Source organism: Cynocephalus volans, chromosome 1 (assembly GCF_027409185.1).
Source record: "Cynocephalus volans isolate mCynVol1 chromosome 1, mCynVol1.pri, whole genome shotgun sequence".
Taxonomy (NCBI): Eukaryota; Metazoa; Chordata; class Mammalia; order Dermoptera; family Cynocephalidae; genus Cynocephalus; species Cynocephalus volans.
In genome coordinates this window covers 278,706,219-278,725,589 of record NC_084460.1, presented here as the reverse complement: position 1 = coordinate 278,725,589, position 19,371 = coordinate 278,706,219, and the positions used below count along the sequence as shown (strand labels likewise).

Here is a 19,371-nt window from a genome sequence, read left to right as displayed (position 1 = left end):
CACATTCTCACCCCAGGTTGACTTCTTTTCTGAGAAGGGTATTTCTTTATATGTGCTATTATGTACTGGAAAAGTCAATCATAATTCTATGTTCTCCTATTTCTGATTCCCCAGTTTTCTCTTGTAGGAAGCTCGAGTGAAAGTCAGATCCAGTTGACAACTCTCAATTCAGTTAACACTTTTAAAATTCTGGAGCTTTTCATGCATGACCTTATTTTCTTCTCATATGAGCTATCATTTTCTTTGTTTTACAGGGGAGACAATGAGACAGAACTGTCAAGTGGCTTTCCCAAAGTCTCACAGTTAGTGAGTGATGGAGCTGGGGTACATCCAGAGGCCATGGAGGTGCTTTTCATTCCTCCAAGTTTTGATACCACCTGGGTTGACGTGGCTGTAGTAGAGGTAAAAAGCGAGGATATTTAAGCTCCTGTTTCTCCTGTGTGTGTGTGTGTGCAGGTAGGTAAAGGGGTGAATGGGCGAATGGATGAATGGGAAGGGAAAGGTCTAGCCACAAAATCCTCAGGTGGGGCAGAGAAATGGCCTCTCACGTAGCTCTATTCAACCTTTTCTCAATAACTGCAAAGCAAAATTTCCTCTCGCCAAGCACATGTGGATGAGAAGGCAGCCTGGTTCCAGCGATCATCTCGGAAGGCAGTGTAGTTGGCGAAGAGATCTCAGTAGGAGATGCGCTGTCCTCCTTGCTTGTCAACCCAGGTTCTCTTTAAAGCCAAGCCTCCTGTTTCCCAGAGACTAGAAAAGCCAGGCTGGCCATGAGCACTTTATAGATCCTTTATGATTATAAATTAGTATGGCATCCCTGAAATTCTCCTTCTGACAACAACTTCATGTTGCTTAATAGTCCTCTTTTGAGTATTGCAACTTCTGGCCTTGATTTGAAAATTTATTATTGACACTTGGTGTTTTTTATAAATTGGTTATAAATGATCTTCCTACACCATAAATGAGGCAGATTCCTATTGCATAAAGTCATAGACATCCTGTATTTATTTGGCAGAGCATCTAAATGACTGTTCCAACAAACAGTAGGCTTGTAGCCTGTCTGTGGTTGGATTGGATTGGTTTATGCTCTTCCTCTTAACTGATTTTAATTCTCTGCTTCATGAAGTCTGATAGATGTTATTATGCTATAGAAAAGCAAATAGGCTTTCTGATCAGGTGTACACATTGTCATTGATTAAAATATTGGAAATAATTTTCTTAAAAACTTGTAATTAGAGCTGATTACAGTTAACATTGAATTAAGTGCCTTAAACCTTCCTAGAAACATGTTCTGACGGCCTCCTCAGGCCTGGGCAGAGAGTAATAATGAGATTCCACTTGCTGAGGGGAGCCTCCAGACTGGAGAATGGAGTGTCTTTCTCTACTGCATTTCGTCACTCATCCCCGTGATACTTATGAACCCTTTTTATTAGACCTGAAACCAAAAAGCTTCCTCAGATTAAGTTGGCAAGATTCAGGAAGAGGATTGTTTTCTCTGAGGCTGCCCTAAATGTTCCTGTTAATCATTTTATTTGAAAATTCAATATTGTTGAACTCCCACACAAATTTAAGTCTGAGAGCTCCAGAGAGTTTTCTGGCCCTTAAGTATGCAAGATTTATAGCCTGGTGTTCCAATTAAGTAAAATGCAAGGGCTGGAGCCGAGAGAGGAAGGACGTGGTCAAGCTACACAATAGAAGTAAAGGTTGACTGCTCTTTTTCTAATTTCAGGCAAATCAGCAGGCTCTGAGAGTCCAGGTTTGGCCTTAGCTGGCCATGTTTGTCCACTCTCACCTTCAGAAGGATGTTTGTGGTCACAATATGGCTTGGTTGGCCATTGTATAAAAAACTTAATCTGCTTAGTTTTTACTTTGATGGAATGGTCTTGGCTAAATTCTCCAAGCTGAAACAACATGACCTCACCTGGTTAGGGCTGTTAGTGGTGTTCAAATGACTGTCATGTTTCTTCTGAGCAATGCTAATGGGAGCTGGAGTTGATGTTGTCATACCCATCTTACAGCTGAGGACACCGAGGTTCAGAGACAGGGGTAAGGTGAGGAGATGAGGACTCTGTACTCAGACCATCCGTGTTTCAATCCTGCTCCTGCTGTGTACGCCGTGTGAACTCAATGTCCTCAGCCACAAAGTGGGAATAATAATAAAATAATAAGAGCTGAGTAGTATTCCATGGTGTAGATGTACCACATTTTCCGTATCCTCTCATCTGATGATGGACATTTGGGCTGGTTCCAACTCTTGGCTATTGGAATACTGCCATTTGCAACAACATGGATGGACCTTGAGAGAATTATATTAAGTGAAACGAGTCAGGCACAGAAAGAGAAATACCACATGTTCTCACTTATTGGTGGGAGCTAAAAAGAAATAAATTCGCACACACACACACAAAAAACCGGGGAGGACGGGGGAAGAAGATATAACAGCTACAATTCCTTGAAGTTGATACGACAAGCAAACAGAAAGGACATTGTTGGGTGGGAGGGGGGAGAGGGAGGAGGGAGGGAGGTTTCAGTGATGGGCCACAATAATCAACCACATTGTATATTGACAAAATAAAATAAAATAAAATAAAAAATAAAAAGAAATATTTTGTGCAACAAGTGCTAGAAAAATTTTAAAATTTTTGGTGTTTTTTTTTTAAACTGATATAAAAATAAAATAAAATAAAATAATAAGAGAACCTGCTTTATGGAGGTTTCGAAGTAGCAAGTGCATTAACTTATGGAAAGCACTTAGAACAGCGCCTGTCACACAGCAAAGCTCAATAAATGTTCGTCGTTGCTATTTATCATTTTAATTATTGTTATTATCTGAGGTACAACCCATATTATTTGGTAGGATATGAAGTCCAGGTCATTTGATTTTTAGTCTAATGTTTCTTTTAAAAAATTTTAAGATATCAATGAAGAAATTAATCTTGTGAATGTCAACTGAACGTTTTTGCAAAGAGTAGGCATAGAGCAATAAAATATTTTCTACATAGATTTCCCTCAGACTTAGTTACTGTTTACCAAGAAGCAGATGGGCGAAGAGAAGACCTGACTGGAAAGTGCATTATTTGGGAGGGTTGAGAGCAGATCTATTGGTCTGCACCAATTACTGACTGCTGAGGGATTCATTAGGAAAATGATTGAAAATGGTTTGCTGAGACTGCTCATGGTCAGTACTTTCACTGGTTTGAAAGAAAGGGCCCAGAGATGGTGGGAGGAAGTCTAATTTAAAGGCTAACAAAGAGATTGCAAACTTAATAAAAGAAAGAGTAGGCAAATAAATATATCTAAGTATCTATCTTTCTATCTACTTATAGATGAGAGTGTTTTTCCCCCCCAGCTTTTTTCTTAGTGCTTAGAAAAAACAGAATAAAATGTGAATGTCCACCAATAACAGAAATATCCAGTAAATTATGGTAGCTCACTCCATGGATTCTTCTGCAGTCATTAAAAAGAATAAATTACAACCTCCTGCTGACTTGCAGGGATTTTCGTGAGTTATTATTGAATAAGAAAGCACTTATGCAGAGAAAGAGGGTATAATATGATTCTATTTTAGTAAAACAAATGCAGACAAACAAACTTCTGTGTATGTTTGTGTAGGATTATAAGAGGATGGAAGAAAAAAAAAGAAGCACAAATACTACATTGTTAACATAGATTATCTTGCTAGAGGAAGGGGTTGCTCTAATGAGAGAGGAGGTGAGGGGTATAAAGGAGCAGGAGAAAAGACAAATAAAAAAATACTGCAGTAAAATAGGCACCATGACATATTTATACTTAGGTCTGTGCATAAAAATAAAAAAAAATTCTGATATTGGCACGCATTTTTGAATCAATGCATACATTTAATGATAGAGTGGTTCTTTTTTTCCTTAAAATCTGTTATCAAATTGATAATGCATCTGGCAGTCAGGCACATCTTAGAACTTAGGAAATGTAGTGAAAATCTTAGTAAGGGCAGACCAGGCAGAGACCTTAATACTCTAGTTTCCTTGACTCTACAGTTCCAGGGTTGTGCTGTCCATTACAGTGGCCACTAGCCACAGTTCACTATGGAGCACGTGGGATGTGGCTAGTTCAAGGTGAAATTTGCTGTAAGTCCAAAAAACACACATCAGATTTGAAAGACTTAACATGTCTGGGATGGTTAATTCTAGGCATCAAACTGATTAGATTAGGTAATACTGAGAAACTCCATAAAGCATTACATTTAGCTGTGTCTGTGAGGGTGTTTCTAGAAGAGATTGGCATGAGAGCCTGAGCGGACTGGGTGGGAAAGTTCTACCCTCAATATGGGTGGGAACCATCCAATCCTCTAGGGGCCCAGAGAGAACAAAAACAGAGAAAAAGGCAAATCTCTATTTGCTGGTGGTGGGATACACTCTTCTCTCCTGTCTGTGGACATCAGAGCTCGAGACTCTTCAGCTTTGGGTTCCAGGACTTACAGCAAGGACACCATCGCTTCTTTGGTTTTGAGACTTCGGACTTGGACTGAGCCACGCGACTGGCATCCAGTTTGCAGACAGCCTATTATGGGACTTCTCTTCACAATCATGTGAGATCATGCTCCTAATAAATCCCCTCTCATATATTTATATACATATCCTATTGGTTCTGTCTCTCTGGAGAACCCTAATACAGTGCCTTCGAACATAAAACAAAAAAGAATGTAAAATACCTTATTCATATTTTTATATTGATTACATGTTAAACAAAAATATTTATGATATATTGGATTAAATAAAATGTATTATTAAAATTAATTTTCTTTCTTTCTTTTTATTTTTTTAATGTGGCTACTATGTGTAAATGTAAAATTACATGTGTGGCTCACATGGTATTTCTACTGGACAGTTCCAGCCTAGAGGAATTATCAAAGGAAGAAATGACAGGTAGCCAGGAGAGAACAAATTTTTCCATAATTTGTCAGAAGGAAGGCTAGGTGTTATGGGGGAGGGCATAGCTTCAGCACAAGGGTTTTCAGTGTGGACCCTTGATCAACTTCATCAGCATCAATAGAGGTGTCTTTAAAATGCAGATTCTCCAGCTCCATCACACACGCACTGAATCAGACATGCACTTAATTAGAAACTCTGGGTATGTGGCCCAGCGATCTGTGTTTTAAGAAACATTCCAGATGATTCTGATGCAAGCTAAGATTTGGGAACCACTGCTTTAGAATAAAGCAGAGCTTGGATAAAAATCATAACACTGGGAACCAGGAAGAGAACATAGTTAGTGTGAGTTTTAGAAGAAGCCTCAAAATAGAGCTTATTCAAAAGGGGATAAATTCAGCATGCTACAAGAACATAGGCTTTTAGCAAAGGGTCATTTCTGAGGAGAAATTCTGAGCAAGTAAATGGTGGTTAAATGGTTCAATTACTTTCAAGTTTCAGCATTAGCTTCTGAGCTGTCATTATTGTGTTTCTTTGATAAGTGTGATTTTTACCTACATGACAGCTTAAGAATCAAGGAGTCATGTGTGAAACTTGGCATTTGGAAACATTTTGGATGCTTTAATGACCTCACTTTCCAGAAAACAAGTTGGTTATCATCAGAAAGAAAATAGTATATATTTATCTTTGAGATAGAAACAGGTTAGGGAAGATTGTATTACTCAGTTTTACCTAAGTTTCATAGGAAAAATAAAATTTCTTTAATCAACAAAACTTCTACTTCTGACAATTAATTTAGCATCATCCTTGAACTCTGCCTACTTCATTGATGAAAAATTGCAAACCTATTTTCATTTTTTAAAAATACTATGCTTGAGTGAACACACTAGAATGGAAGACAAAGGGCATGGGGTTTGCTTTTCAGCAAAGTGGGCATTACTACACACACACAAACACACACACACATCTCATAATGTAGATAAAACAGAAAACCTTGCATTTTCATTCTCTATGCTCAAAGATACAAAAAGCCTTACAACTAAAAAAAAAAAAAAAAAACAAAGATGATGGGTAGCTTATTTCATTATTGGAACATATGACCAATGATGCCCCCCTGACATTTCCTTGGTTTTTATAATAATGCATTATTAGACATGTCATGGGTAAATTAAGGAAAAAAGTGGCATTTTCTTTAATGCATAACTAGCAGTGCTTGTAGATAGCTAATAACTATGGAACAGAAATGATGACAAGATTAGTATAAATAAGGAGTCCCCAAACTGTAGAATGAGGCTAGTTAATTTAGTTTGGGGAATGATAATATACTGATAATTTAAAATCCCACAAGCAAAGATTAACTACTTACTACGTACCGGCCATTGTTTCAAGCACTGGAAATATAGTGTCAATACAACAAACGTATTTCCTTCCTATATGGTTATGATAGACGTAGATCTGAAAACAAAATAACGGTGGGATAAAACTTGTGAAAAATAAAATAAGAAGTGTATATACTAAGGGGATTTGACCTAGTCTAGAAGTCAGAAAAGAGTGCCTTGAGAAATGATGGTTGACAATGGGAGGAGGCAGGGGGCAGTGAAAGCCACCAGGTGATGGAGCCCCCGTGGACAGGTGGCAGCTCCTAGGTGCACTGAAGGCTTGGGACTGGGGAAACACTTGTGGCACTGCAGAGCAGAGCCAGTGGGAGGGGGCAAAGTTAATTAAAATAGAGACAGGTAGGAGCTAGTTTTTCGTGTTTTAAGAAACTGTAGTTGGGATTTGGGACTGGATCTAAAGGGCATTTGAAACTATGACTCGACTTACTTTAAAAATACGCTGGCTTCAATGTGGATAATGAGCTGAAGCAGAGGGGAGGACTGTGTTGCTGAAAGTAGACCATGGAGTCAATTCTTGCATTAGTCCAGACAAAGATAATGGTGGGCTGAACTAGGGTGGTGGCCATGGGGGATGGAGGGAGTGAAAGGAGGAGAGCGATATTTAGGAGACAGAAGCAGCATGATCCCGTCATGGTGGTGGTGGGCTGAGCCTGTGGGATGAGGTACAAGATGCCCTTCAGGTTTCCAGTTGAAGCGAGTCTATGGGACTCTGGTGAAGGAGCAGGATTTGGGGGAAAGAGAATGAGGCTAATGGTAGAAATTTTGAATTGATATCCACATGAATCATCTAAGCAAAGATGAATGGGGGGAAAGAATGGACTGAGCTGGGCGGAGACGTGGGAATCCCTGGCAGATGAGGAGTAACTGAAGCCAGGGGAATGGATGAGCTTTCCCTGGAGCATGTGGTGTAGAGCAAGAGGGATGAAGACTCGGGACAGCATTGTCATTTAAAAGACAGACAGAAGAGAGGGAGTGAATTAAGGTGACTAAAAAGAAGAGTCCAAAGAGGAAGGAGAAAAAAATAGGAATATGTGGTATCAGAAAAGCAAAGGAAGGGAGACGTTTCTGGTTCTGGTAGGAGGGGTGACAACAGTGTGGCTGAGGGGAGGCTGACACAGGCTGGTTGGTAACCTTGACAAGAGCAATTTCTGTGGAGGAGGAGGCAAAAATCAGTGAGAGCCACCAGGAGATGGTGCAATAATGGACAGGGTGGGGAAGGTAGAGGGGGTGGGAGGTACGGGATGCAGGAATAAAGCGCACCTGTCAGGGGAGGTCAGAGGCAGTGCTGAGGTGGGGTAGGTAGGACGAGAGAGAGAGAGAGAGAGAGAGAGAGAGAGAGAGATGAATATCTTTAAATGTTGGTGGGAAAGAATCAGGGGGAGAGGGAGGTGGCCTATAAAAGAAGTTGGGGGGAAATAATTGAAAGAGTCACTCAGGCAAGTCACTTGTTCTCTCCTTGCCTCCTGTTTCCTCAGCTGTGAACTGGGGACAGCAAGAGTGTCCCTATGATAGGATTGTTGTAATTATCCAATGAGTTAACACACAGAAAGTGCCAAGACTAGTTAGCACATAGTGTGCCCTTCACAAGTGTAAGCTGTTATACAGGTTTGGGGTTTGGCAGGCATTTGGGGTGATAGGAGAAAAGGACTGAAGATATTAACAAGAGAGTAGTTGAAACTGTGGACTAAGGAGTTACACAGGAGAAAAGGGAAGTAAAGCCATTGCTTTTGGAAATCACTAGGTTGTTTTGTATTTACTGGGAGTCCTCCTGGTATGGATTCCTGGCTTCAGCTAATGGCATGCTAGTTTTGCTGACAGAATTAATATGTTGATGGAAAATGGATAACAGTATCTGAGCTCTGTTACCCCACCTCCTACTCGTCCTTGGCTGTAGTGCCCGATATATGGAATTTATATTAAAAAGATATTGCTGTGGTTATTTTATTTTATTTTTTAAAAGAATTTTAACTTTAAGCAGTTTGTGTGTGTGACACTTCATGTCCCTAAATTCCTGTGATATAGGAAAGTTCTTCAAAAGAGATTAAAAATGTGTAAGAAGCAATAGTACGGAAATCCCCTCAAGTTAAGGCAATTTTATTTAAAGGCTGTGAATTTGCCAACTGCTTGTGTTCTTTTCCTTGCAGTCCACAGTGCAATTTAATTCAGAAAAACAATCAGTTTGGCCCAAGCTTGAATTGCTGCGGAATAAATAACCTCCAAAACTAAACTTTAAATGGAACCTCTGCATTGCTGATGTGCTGAGACTCTTGTGCTCATCTGAGTGTGTAGCTGAATACGCTCAGAGGTGCTATTTTGTCTCAGAGAATACATTTTCTATGGTCATTCCAGTCCTGGATTGGGACCCTGGCCTTTTATCATAAATGCGAATGGACTTTAGACAACAACATTTGTTTCCATGTAGGAAAATGACTGAGATTTTACGTGGTAGGAATTTTACTGAAGAGCCCATTGAACTCCTTCAAAATAGGAAAACAGTTTCATGCACCAATGAGAAGATAAATAAACAAGGTACAATTATAGACTAGGGGCTGGACCTCTGGGAGTCTAGAAATCTTACTTTTTATTCTTGCCTGTGCAAATGATTTTTCTTGGAATTTAGAGAAAAAATTTAGAGATGAGAAGGGTGGAGAGACAAGAGGCCAGGGTAGCCAATTTTAGGTGGACATACTGCCACTCTTATAAATATATCCCAAAGTCACTGCCTTTACCAAGAATCACCAATGGACAGATGTCAACCATTTAGGATAGTTTATTTATTCATTTTTCCAAAAGCATTTATTGAAGGTTTCCTGTGTGCCAGAGATAGAAAAACACTGTTGATATAGTCATAATAAGACATATTTCTTGCTCTCACTGGGCTTACACTCTAGCAGTCTGTGAGGCAAGTACAAAGTTAGAAATAGGGTATGATAGGAGAATGTAGGGGGGACCTAATCAAAACTGAGGAAGAGGAAGACTTCCTGGAGGATATGAAGACTGAGTGGAGTCTTTTGGGGTGAAAAGGAACTGTCCTGGTGAAGAGTCAGGGTGGCAGTGGTGGGTGGGGAAGGATAGTCCAAGCTGAGTTAGTGGCATGGGCAAAGATGGGGTGATGGCTCATGGCAGGGAGAACTGTGAGCAATCTCACGTAGCCAGATCTTAGCAATCTCAGGAATAGTATTGGGAACTGAGGATGGAGTAGAGGAGATGCAGTGTCCAGGTTCTGCAGACCTTGTAAGATGTACTGAGTAGAAAGGACCTCACTGCTGAAGCACTGGGTGCGTGCTGAAGGCTTTCATCACATGCATGTGCTTTAGCTGCTGTGTGGGCTGAGGTTAGAGGGCACTCAGTCTGGAAGGCACAAGAGCAGCAATTGCTCCAGGAAAGACAGGGGGAAGTCCCACAGCAAATTAGTGGCAGTAAGAAAGGAGATGAGGGGACAAGCTGGGGAGACATTAAAGGGAATAGAATTGATGGAATATGTATATGTAAGTGGTAAGAAAGAGGAATAAAATAAAATGATACACATGTTTCTTGCTCATGCACTGGATAGTAGGTGGTATCTGACAGGAGAAATACAGAAGAGGAAAATTTAGGGGAAGGATCCAGAGTTCAGTTCTAGACATGTCGAGATTTAAATGCCTTTGGCTTTTAACCAGTGGAAAGCTCAGAATAAGTAGTCAGGTATAAGAGTTGAGATCTCAAGGGAGATATTTGATCTCAAAGTATCAAATTAGACATCTTTAGAATACAGATTGAATCCATGAAAGTGGATTCTTAGGAAGAGCGAGAATAAGAAACAGGAGGATGATCATGGATGGAACCCCAAGGAACTAACATTTATGTCACGAGTAGAGGAATGGAACTGTGAGAAGGGGGCTGTGAATGAATGGTTACAGAGATGGCAGTGAGATGATGTAACAGAAGTCAGTGCAGAAGAAGGTTTTAATAAAGAATCCAATGGGATGTTGAATAAAACAAGTTTGAAAGCAGGTCCTACAACTTGTTGGCAAAAGCAATTTCCATGTCATTCTGGGACTGAAGCTGGACCTCCGTGATTTCAAAAGTGAAGCATGGAAAAATAGTATGTCAACTACACATTCAAGAAGCCTTGTTTTGAAGAGATGGTGAGAGGAAATGCTAAATAACAAGGAGAACTCACTGGGCTGGAATGTATTCATTCAGCCTACTTCTGAGGCCTTTTATTTTATTTTTAAAGATCAGGGACACGTGTCTATCTATTTGCTGAGAGGAAAGAGTCAGTGGTGAAGGAAAGATCGCAGGTTTGGAGAAGAGGAAGTTTCATGCAGGGAGTGAGTTCTAGGACTTGCTATTCACGGGAAAGTGTGAGCATCTCAGGACCAGCAGCAGCAGCATCACCAGAGAGCGTGTCAGGAATGAGCAGTATCAGGCCCCACCCCAGACTTACTAAACCAGAATCTTCTTTCCAACAAGAAGGAAAATTCTTCTGAGATCTGAAGATAAGGATGAGGACAGATAAGCTTCACGATGCGAGGACAGGAGTTAAAGAAAGGCTGTGTTTGAATGGGCAGCACCGAAAGCTTAACTGAGAGAGAAAGCCTGGTGTTTACTGCAGTATGAAATGCAATGTTTGTGTAGGTGTCTCCAGAAGCTTCCGGCTGGTATTGGAGGAGGCAGACAGTTAGACGGATGTAAGATTAGGGTTTTGCTAAGCAAATGGGAGTCAGCAAAAAAAGAGTGAATTAATGAACCACAGGGTCTAGGTTGGAAAGGAAAGTCAATAAAATTCAATGGGAACTGATAGATTGGAAGGAATTGGGTTCAGTCATAGTCATTAATAGAAATGAGAAATATTACACTGCCAGCAACAGTGGATGGTTGTCCAAAAAGAGCTATTACCTCTCTGAACAGTCTTTTTGTTTGTATGTTTTACAGATAACCCATCTAAACCATTCACTATTCTCTCCCCACCCCTGATCACCTCTCTGAAAGCCTGAGACTGCTCCAGGTGCTGAAACTGCCCACAGAGATAGCGTCTGCATTACTAAATCTTCTACAGATCCAAGGTCCTTAAAATAGGAACAAGAAGCTTGTAAAATCTGACTGAGGCCTTTAAAAGATCAGAACGATCTCTGTGTCTGCTCTCTCTGCTTCCACCATCTTGCAATGTGACACCCCTAGGTCACTGTCACCACCACCAGAAGGACTTTGGACCTCCCAGCCTCAGAAACTCTCCCAGGACCTTTTCCTGTTACCTAGCTCATAGACCTGCGTGTGGAGGGTTTGTGACCCAGTCTGGACAACGGGCTCAAGGGGCCTGTGAGCCCTAGCCCTAGCTCTACACCCTCCTCCCCCATTACCCAGAGGGTCTCAAGATCTTGGAGGTACCGAGACCCCTGGATAACTGTTGCCACCACCAGATGCACTTTGGACCTCCCAGCCTCGGACATTTGTGAGACCCTGGGTCACTCTCGCCACCACCATATGGATTTTGGACTTCCCAAACTCAGAAACTTTTATAATTTTCATTTTGGGCACTGGAGCAGCAGTGGCGGCAGCAGCGGCAGCAGCAGCAGTACCGCCTCCTCACCCGGCAGTGGTGGTGGTGGCAGCGGCGGCCCCCTCCTCACTCAAACATCAGGGCCCTCCAGACCCAGGCGCCCCAAAAATATCTCCTCAAGCCAAAGCCCCAGGACCCCAAGGACTGCATTTACACACCCTCCCACCCAACTCCTCCTCAAGACCTGACCTGACTGAAGGACATTTACCAGCCAACTGCTCCCACCAATTCACCCTAAGAGAGCCGGTCTGCCTGCTGTGTTCATCAGACTGCCCAGTGGAACAGAAGATACTCTGTTCAATTCATCTGATCTGTGGACTGTGAAACCCCCTGCCACAATGAATAAACATCAAAGAAAAGATACCAGAAATATGAAAAATCAAGAAAGTACACCACCAACAGATAATAAATCTCAAGCTCTAGATCCTATAGAACAAGAAGTCCTTGAAATGACTGACAAGGAATTTCGAGTGATAATTCTAAGGAAACTGAATGAGATACAAGAAAACTCAGCTAGACATCATGATGAAATGAGGAAAAGTATACAGGACCCGAAAGAGGAAATGTACAAGGAAATCAATGCCCTGAAAAAAAATGTAGCAGAACTTGCCGAACTGAAGACATTATTAAGCGAAATAAAAAACACAATGGAGAGTTTAACCAGCAGGCTTGTCAAAGTTGAAGAGAGAACCTTTGAGCTTGAAGATGGGATGTCTGTTATTACACAAGCAGACAAAAAGAAAAGAAAAAAGAATCAAAGGCATTGAAGAAAATCTGAGAGAGATATCAGACAACCTTAAGTGCTCAAATATCTGAGTCATGGGTATTCCAGAAGGGGAGGAAAAGGAGATTGCATTGAAAACATATTCCACTAAATAATGGCAGAAAACTTCCCAGTTATAGGAAAAATCACAGATCTGCACATCCAGGAAGCTCAACAATCTTCAAACGTATTCAACCCAAAAAGGTCTTCTCCAAGACATGTTATAGCCACCTGGCAAAATTCAAAGACAAACAGAGAATCTTAAAAGCTGCAAGAGAGAAGCATCATCACCTACAAGGGAGCCGCAATCAGGCTAACATCAGACTTTTCATCACAAATCCTAAAAGCCGGAAAGGAATGGGATGATATATTCAAAATACTAAAAGACAGAGATTGTCAGCCAAGAACACTCTATCCTGCAAGGCTATCCTTCTGAAATGAAGGGCAAATAGTATATTTCTCAGACAAATAAAAACTGCGGGAGTTCACTACCACATGACCACCCTTACAAGAAATTCTCAAGGGAGTACTGGGTTTGGTTCCTGAAAAATAACTACCACTACCATAAAAACCCAAGAAAAATCTAAACCCACTAGTTTAATAAAAATGGCATTCAGGAACAGAAAACAAACAAACAAAAAGGCTATCTAAAACCTAAGGAACCAACAAACACAGAAACCAAACAGTAAATCAGAAAGCAAGGAACAAAAGATACCTAATACAACCAAAAAACAATCAATAAAATGCTAGGAATAAATCAACACTTTTCAATAACAACGCTTAACGTAAAAGGCTTAAATTCCCCAATCAAAAGACACAGACTGGCTGACTGGATTAAAAAGGAGGACCCAACTATATGCTGCCTTCAAGAGACCCACCTCACCCATAGACTCACATAGACTAAGAGTGAAAGGATGGAAAAAGATTTACCATGCAAACAGAAAAGAAAAATGAGCTGGAGTAGCTATTCTTATATCTGACAAAGTAGACTTTAAACTAAAAACCATAAAAAGAGACAATGAGGGACACTACTTAATGATAAAAGGACTGCTCCATCAAGAAGACATGACAACCATAAATATGTATGCCCCCAATGTTGAAGCAGCCAGATTTATAAAACAAACTCTATTAGACCTAAAGAAGGAAATAGACACTAATACTATAATAACAGGGGACCTGAACACCCCACTGTCAACATTGGACAGATGGTCTAGGCAAAGAATCAGCAGAGAAACACAAGATCTAAACAGTACTCTAGACCAATTGGACTTGGCAGATATCTACAGAACATTCCACCCAACAACCTCAGAATATTCATTCTTCTCATCAGCACGTGGATCATTCTCCAGGATAGATCAGATATTAGGTCACAAATCAAGTCTCAATAAATTCAAAAAAATTGGAATTATCCCATGTATTTTCTCAGACCACAATGGATTAAAGCTAGAAATTAATAACAAATGAAACTCTGGAAACTATACAAACACATGGAAATTAAACAGCATTCTACTAAATGACATATGGGTACAAGAAGAAATCAAGCAGGAAATCAAAAAATTTATTGAAACTAATGAAAACAATGATACATCATACCAAAACCTGTGGGATACTGCAAAAGCAGTATTACGGGGGAAATTTACTGCATTAAATGCTCACCTCATAAGAATGGAAAGATGGCAAGTGAACAACCTAACACTTCACCTTAAAGATATAGAAAAACAAGAACAATCCAAACCTAAAGTTAGCAGATGGAAAGAAATCATTAAGATTAGAGCAGAACTTAATGAAATTGAAACCCAAAAAACAATTCAAAAGATCAATGAATCAAAAAGTTGGTTTTTTGAAAAGATAAATAAAATTGACAAACCATTAGCATGGCTAACAAAAAAGAGAGAAGATTCAAATAACAAAAATTAGAAATGAAAAAGGTGATATTACAGCTGATTCATCTGAAATACAAGGAATCATTCGAGACTACTATAAACAACTATACACCAACAAATTTGAAAATCTGGAGGAAATGGATAAATTTCTGGACACACATAAGCTTCCAAAACTGAACCATGAAGACGTAGAAAATTTGAACAGACCTATAACAATAAAGGAGATTGAAGCTGTTATCAGAAGGCTCCCAACAAAGAAAAGCCCAGGACCAGATGGATTCACAGCAGAATTTTACCAAACATTCAAACAGGAATTGACACCGATTCTTTACAAACTATTCCGAAAGATTGAAACGGACGCAAATCTCCCAAACTCATTCTATGAAGCAAACATCATCCTGATACCAAAACCAGGTAAAGATATAACCAAAAAAGAAAACTACAGGCCGATATCCTTGATGAATATAGATGCAAAAATCCTCACTAAAATAATAGCAAACAGAATACAGCAACACATACGTAAAATTATTCACCACGATCAAGTGGGATTCATCCCAGGGATGCAAGGTTGGTTCAACATACGCAAATCAATAAATGTGTTACACCATATTAATAAAATCAAACACAAGGACCATACGTTCATCTCTATAGATGCTGAAAAAGCATTTGATAAAATTCAACACTCATTCATGACCAAGACCCTCTATAAGTTAGGTATACAGAGAAAGTATCTCAACATAATTAAAGCCATATATGACAAACCCACAGCCAATATCATCCTGAATGGGGAAAAGCTGAAAGCTTTTCCTTTAAGAACAGGAACTAGACAAGGATGCCCACTCTCACCACTCCTATTCAACATAGTGTTGGAAGTACTAGCCAGAGCAATCAGAGAAGAGAAGGCAATAAAGGGCATCCAGATTGGAAAAGATGAAGTCAAACTGTCCCTGTTTGCAGATGACATGATCCTATATATTGAACAGCCTAAAGCCTCTACAAATAAACTCTTGAAGGTGATAAATGATTTCAGCACAGTAGCAGGATACAAAATCAACACACAAAAATCAATAGCATTCCTATTCTCCAATAGTGAACATGCAGAACGAGAAATCAAGAAAGCCTGCCCATTTACAATAGCCACCAAAAAAATGAAATACTTAGGAATTGAGTTAACCAAGGAGGTGAAAAATCTCTATAATGAGAACTACAAACCACTGCTGAGAGAAATTAGAGAGGATACAAGAAGATGGAAAGATATCCCATGCTCTTGGATTGGAAGAATCAACATAGTGAAAATGTTCATACTACCCAAAGTGATATACAAATTCAATGCAATCCCCATCAAAATTCCAAAGACATTTTTCTCAGAAATGGAAAGAACTATCTAGACATTTACATGGAATAACAAAAAGACCACGCATAGCCAAAGCAATGCTGAGCAAAAAAATAAAGCTGGAGGCATAACACTACCTGACTTTAAACTATACTACAAAGGTATAATAACCAAAACAGTATGGTACTGGCATAAAAACAGACACACTGATCAATGGAATAGAATAGAGAATTCAGAAATAAACCCACACACCTACAGCCATCTGGTCTTTGACAAAGGCACCAAGCCTATACACTGGGGAAGGGACTGCCTCTTCAGCAAATGGTGCTGAGTTAACTGGATATGAATATGCAGGAGAATGAAACTAGACCCATACCTTTCGCCATACACTAAAGTCAACTCAAAATGGATTAAAGAATTAAACATACACCCTGAAACAATAAAACTTCTTAAAGAAAACATAGGAGAGACACTTCAGGAAATAGGACTGGACACAGACTTCATGAATATGACCCCAAAAGCATGGGCAACCAAAGAAAAAATAAACAAATGGGATTATATCAAACTAAGGAGCTTTTGCACAGGAAAAGAAACAATTAACAGACTTAAAAGACAACCAACAGAGTGGGAGAAAATATTTGCAAAATATACATCTGACAAAGGATTAATATCCAGAATATACAAGGAACTCAAACAACTTTACAAGAAAAAAACAAGCAACCCAATTAAAAAATGGGCAAAAGAGCTAAGCAGACATTTCTCTAAGGGAGATATACAAATGGCCTACAGACATATGAAAAAATGCTCAACATCACTCAGCATCCGGGAAATGCAAATCAAAACTACACTGAGATACCATCTCACCCCAGTTAGGATGGCTAAAATCCAAAAGACTCTGATCGATAAATGCTGGCGAAGTTGCAGAGAAAAAGGAACTCTCATACACTGTTGGTGGGACTGCAAAATGGTGCAGCTTCTATGGAAAATGGTATGGAGGTTCCTCAAACAATTGCAGATAGATCTGCCATATGACCCAGCTATCCCACTGCTGGGAATATACCCAGAGGAATGGAAATCATCAAGTCGAAGGTATACCTGTTCCCCAATGTTCATCGCAGCACTCTTTGCAATAGCCCAGAGTTGGAACCAGCCCAAATGTCTATCATTGGATGAGTGGATATGGAAAATGTGGTACATCTACTCAATGGAATATTACTCAGCTATAAAAACGAATGAAATACTGCCATTTGCAACAACATGGATGGACTTTGAGAGAATTATATTAAGTGAAACAAGTCAGGCACAGAAAGAGAAATACCACAAGTTCTCACCTATTGGTGGGAGCTAAAAATAAATAAATAAATTCACACACACACACACACACACACACACACACACACACACACAAAAACCGGGGGGGAGGGGCGGAAGAAGACATAACAACTACAGTTCCTTGAAGTTGATATGACAAGCAAACAGAGAGGACATTGTTGGGAGGGAGGGGGGACAGGGAGGAGGGATGGGGGTTTCGGTAATGGGCCACAATAATCAACCACATTGTATATCAACAAAATAAAATTAAGGAAAAAAAAAGATCAGAATGATGTTCTTTCCCATATTAAATGTTTTTTATGCTTTTATACTTTATAACCATTTGCAAAATTTATACTGTGTTATAAATGCTACACTGATTCTCACCCCCCCCAAATGTTCTTTCCTTAAACTTTGAACCTCAGAGTACTTTGTTCTTCCCTTTTGATGCTATTTAACTATCTTTTCTTTTTCTATTTAAAAAAAAAATAGTTTAACAATTTTATCCCTTCTAAGAGATGGTAAATTCTTAAACAGCAGGAACTGTCTTGCTGATTTATTTTTGCAGTGCTGGGTAAAGTGGAGGTTTTGTAGCTGAATCATGGGGTTCAGAGATAATGCTAGAGAGGGTTGGTGGAAGATTATGAAAGGCCTTTCATACCAAAATTAAATGTTTGAATTTTAACTTGTAGGCAATGGGGAGCCACTGAAAAATTTGAGGTAGAAAAGTGTCATGATTTTAACATTTCTGAACTTTCATTCTGTCCAGAGTATGGAGGACTGAATAGGGTGTGTAAGAGCAGAGACAAGGATGTGAATTACAGAACTATTTGATTGTCCAGGTGAGAGACAAGAGTCTGAAATAAAGCATACCTTTAGGAATGGAAAGGAAAATCTATTTAATACATTGTGGGATTTAATGATATTGGGTGTAGGGGAAAAGGCAAGGAAAGATGGCTGGAGCTTGTGCCTGGTTTCTGGATTGGGTGACAGATGATGCCATTCACTGAGACAGGCGGAAAAACAGGTTCAGGGAAGAAGAAGGGGCTGGTGATGACATGTAGGTGGTGGTGAGTGAAGAGTTTAATTTTAGACATTTCAAAATACTTTACTTCTGGTAATAAATGTTGGATGAATGCATTAGAGAATAAAAGAATGGATGTTAGACTATGTTTTGAACTTTAAGGAAGAGCCAAGGTTATAATGGCAACATGTTATTAAAAATATTTACATTTATTTTCCCCAAATGGAATTTATAAGCCACTCCTACAGCCAAATCTGTTGTGGGGAAGTAAAACATCTGGCTGAAATTCCAGTGACCTTTAGATACACCCAAGTTTTCATATGATGCTCATTTTCATTCCAAATGGCACAGCACAGCTCTAGGGAGTGTACTTTCTGGAGCATTTGAGCAATAAAGAGAATTTGTGCAGCACTTGCATTTCCCATACAGGTTTTCAAGCCAACTTGGTTCTATACACTGAGGGAAGCACTTTTTGAATATTTGCATATCTGGATTTGTTTCTTCTTTGCATCGGAAAGTTTGCAGAGTGATTCTGAAAGATGTTAGGAAGTTAAGTCTTTGATCCAGCCCAGTGTTTTTCTCTGAGCCTTAGCAGAGGTGCCTAGATAAGGCCATAGAAGGAGCATCAATGTTTAGGAATTGAGAAAGGAATATCCAAGAAATGTATACTATAATTCTACCTAGATCTCTCTTTTATAACATAGATATATGGCTAGGCCAGCTTTTTAACACAGCCAGTTTGCAGTAGCATAACAACGTTGTCCTAACTGATTCTTTTTATCGTGATTCTCTGATGCTGTAGAGGGAGAATCAATGTCTTGAATAGGTGCAACTGCAATATTCGTGTCCCCTTTGGTATACTCACCGTGATAGGCTAAACAATGACCTCCCCCAAAATGTCCACATCCTAATCTCTGGAACGTGTGAATATGTTACCTTACATGGTAGAAGGGAGTTTGCAGATGCAATTTAGCTAAGGATTTTGAGATGGGGAAATTATCATGGATTATCCAGGTGAGCACATTATAATCATAGAGTCTGTACAAGAGGGAGGCAGGAGGGTCAGTATCAGGAGACGTGAGGAAGAAAGCAAAGGACTGGAGCGAGGAGAGAAAGGGGTCTTGCCTTTAGGAGCTAGAAAATGCAAAGAAATAGATTCTCCTCTGGAGCCTCCAGAATGAATGCCGCAGCCCAGCCAACTCCTGAAATTA

The 19,371-nt window shown here is 39.8% G+C and overlaps 1 protein-coding gene across 1 annotated transcript in view; it reads right to left on the bottom strand.

Moving 5' to 3' along the window:
- The window catches only part of VWC2L (von Willebrand factor C domain containing 2 like), a 148,582-nt gene that overhangs the window by 8,700 nt on the left and 120,511 nt on the right, over window positions 1–19,371 (bottom strand). The gene's annotated exons all lie outside the window — the stretch shown is intronic.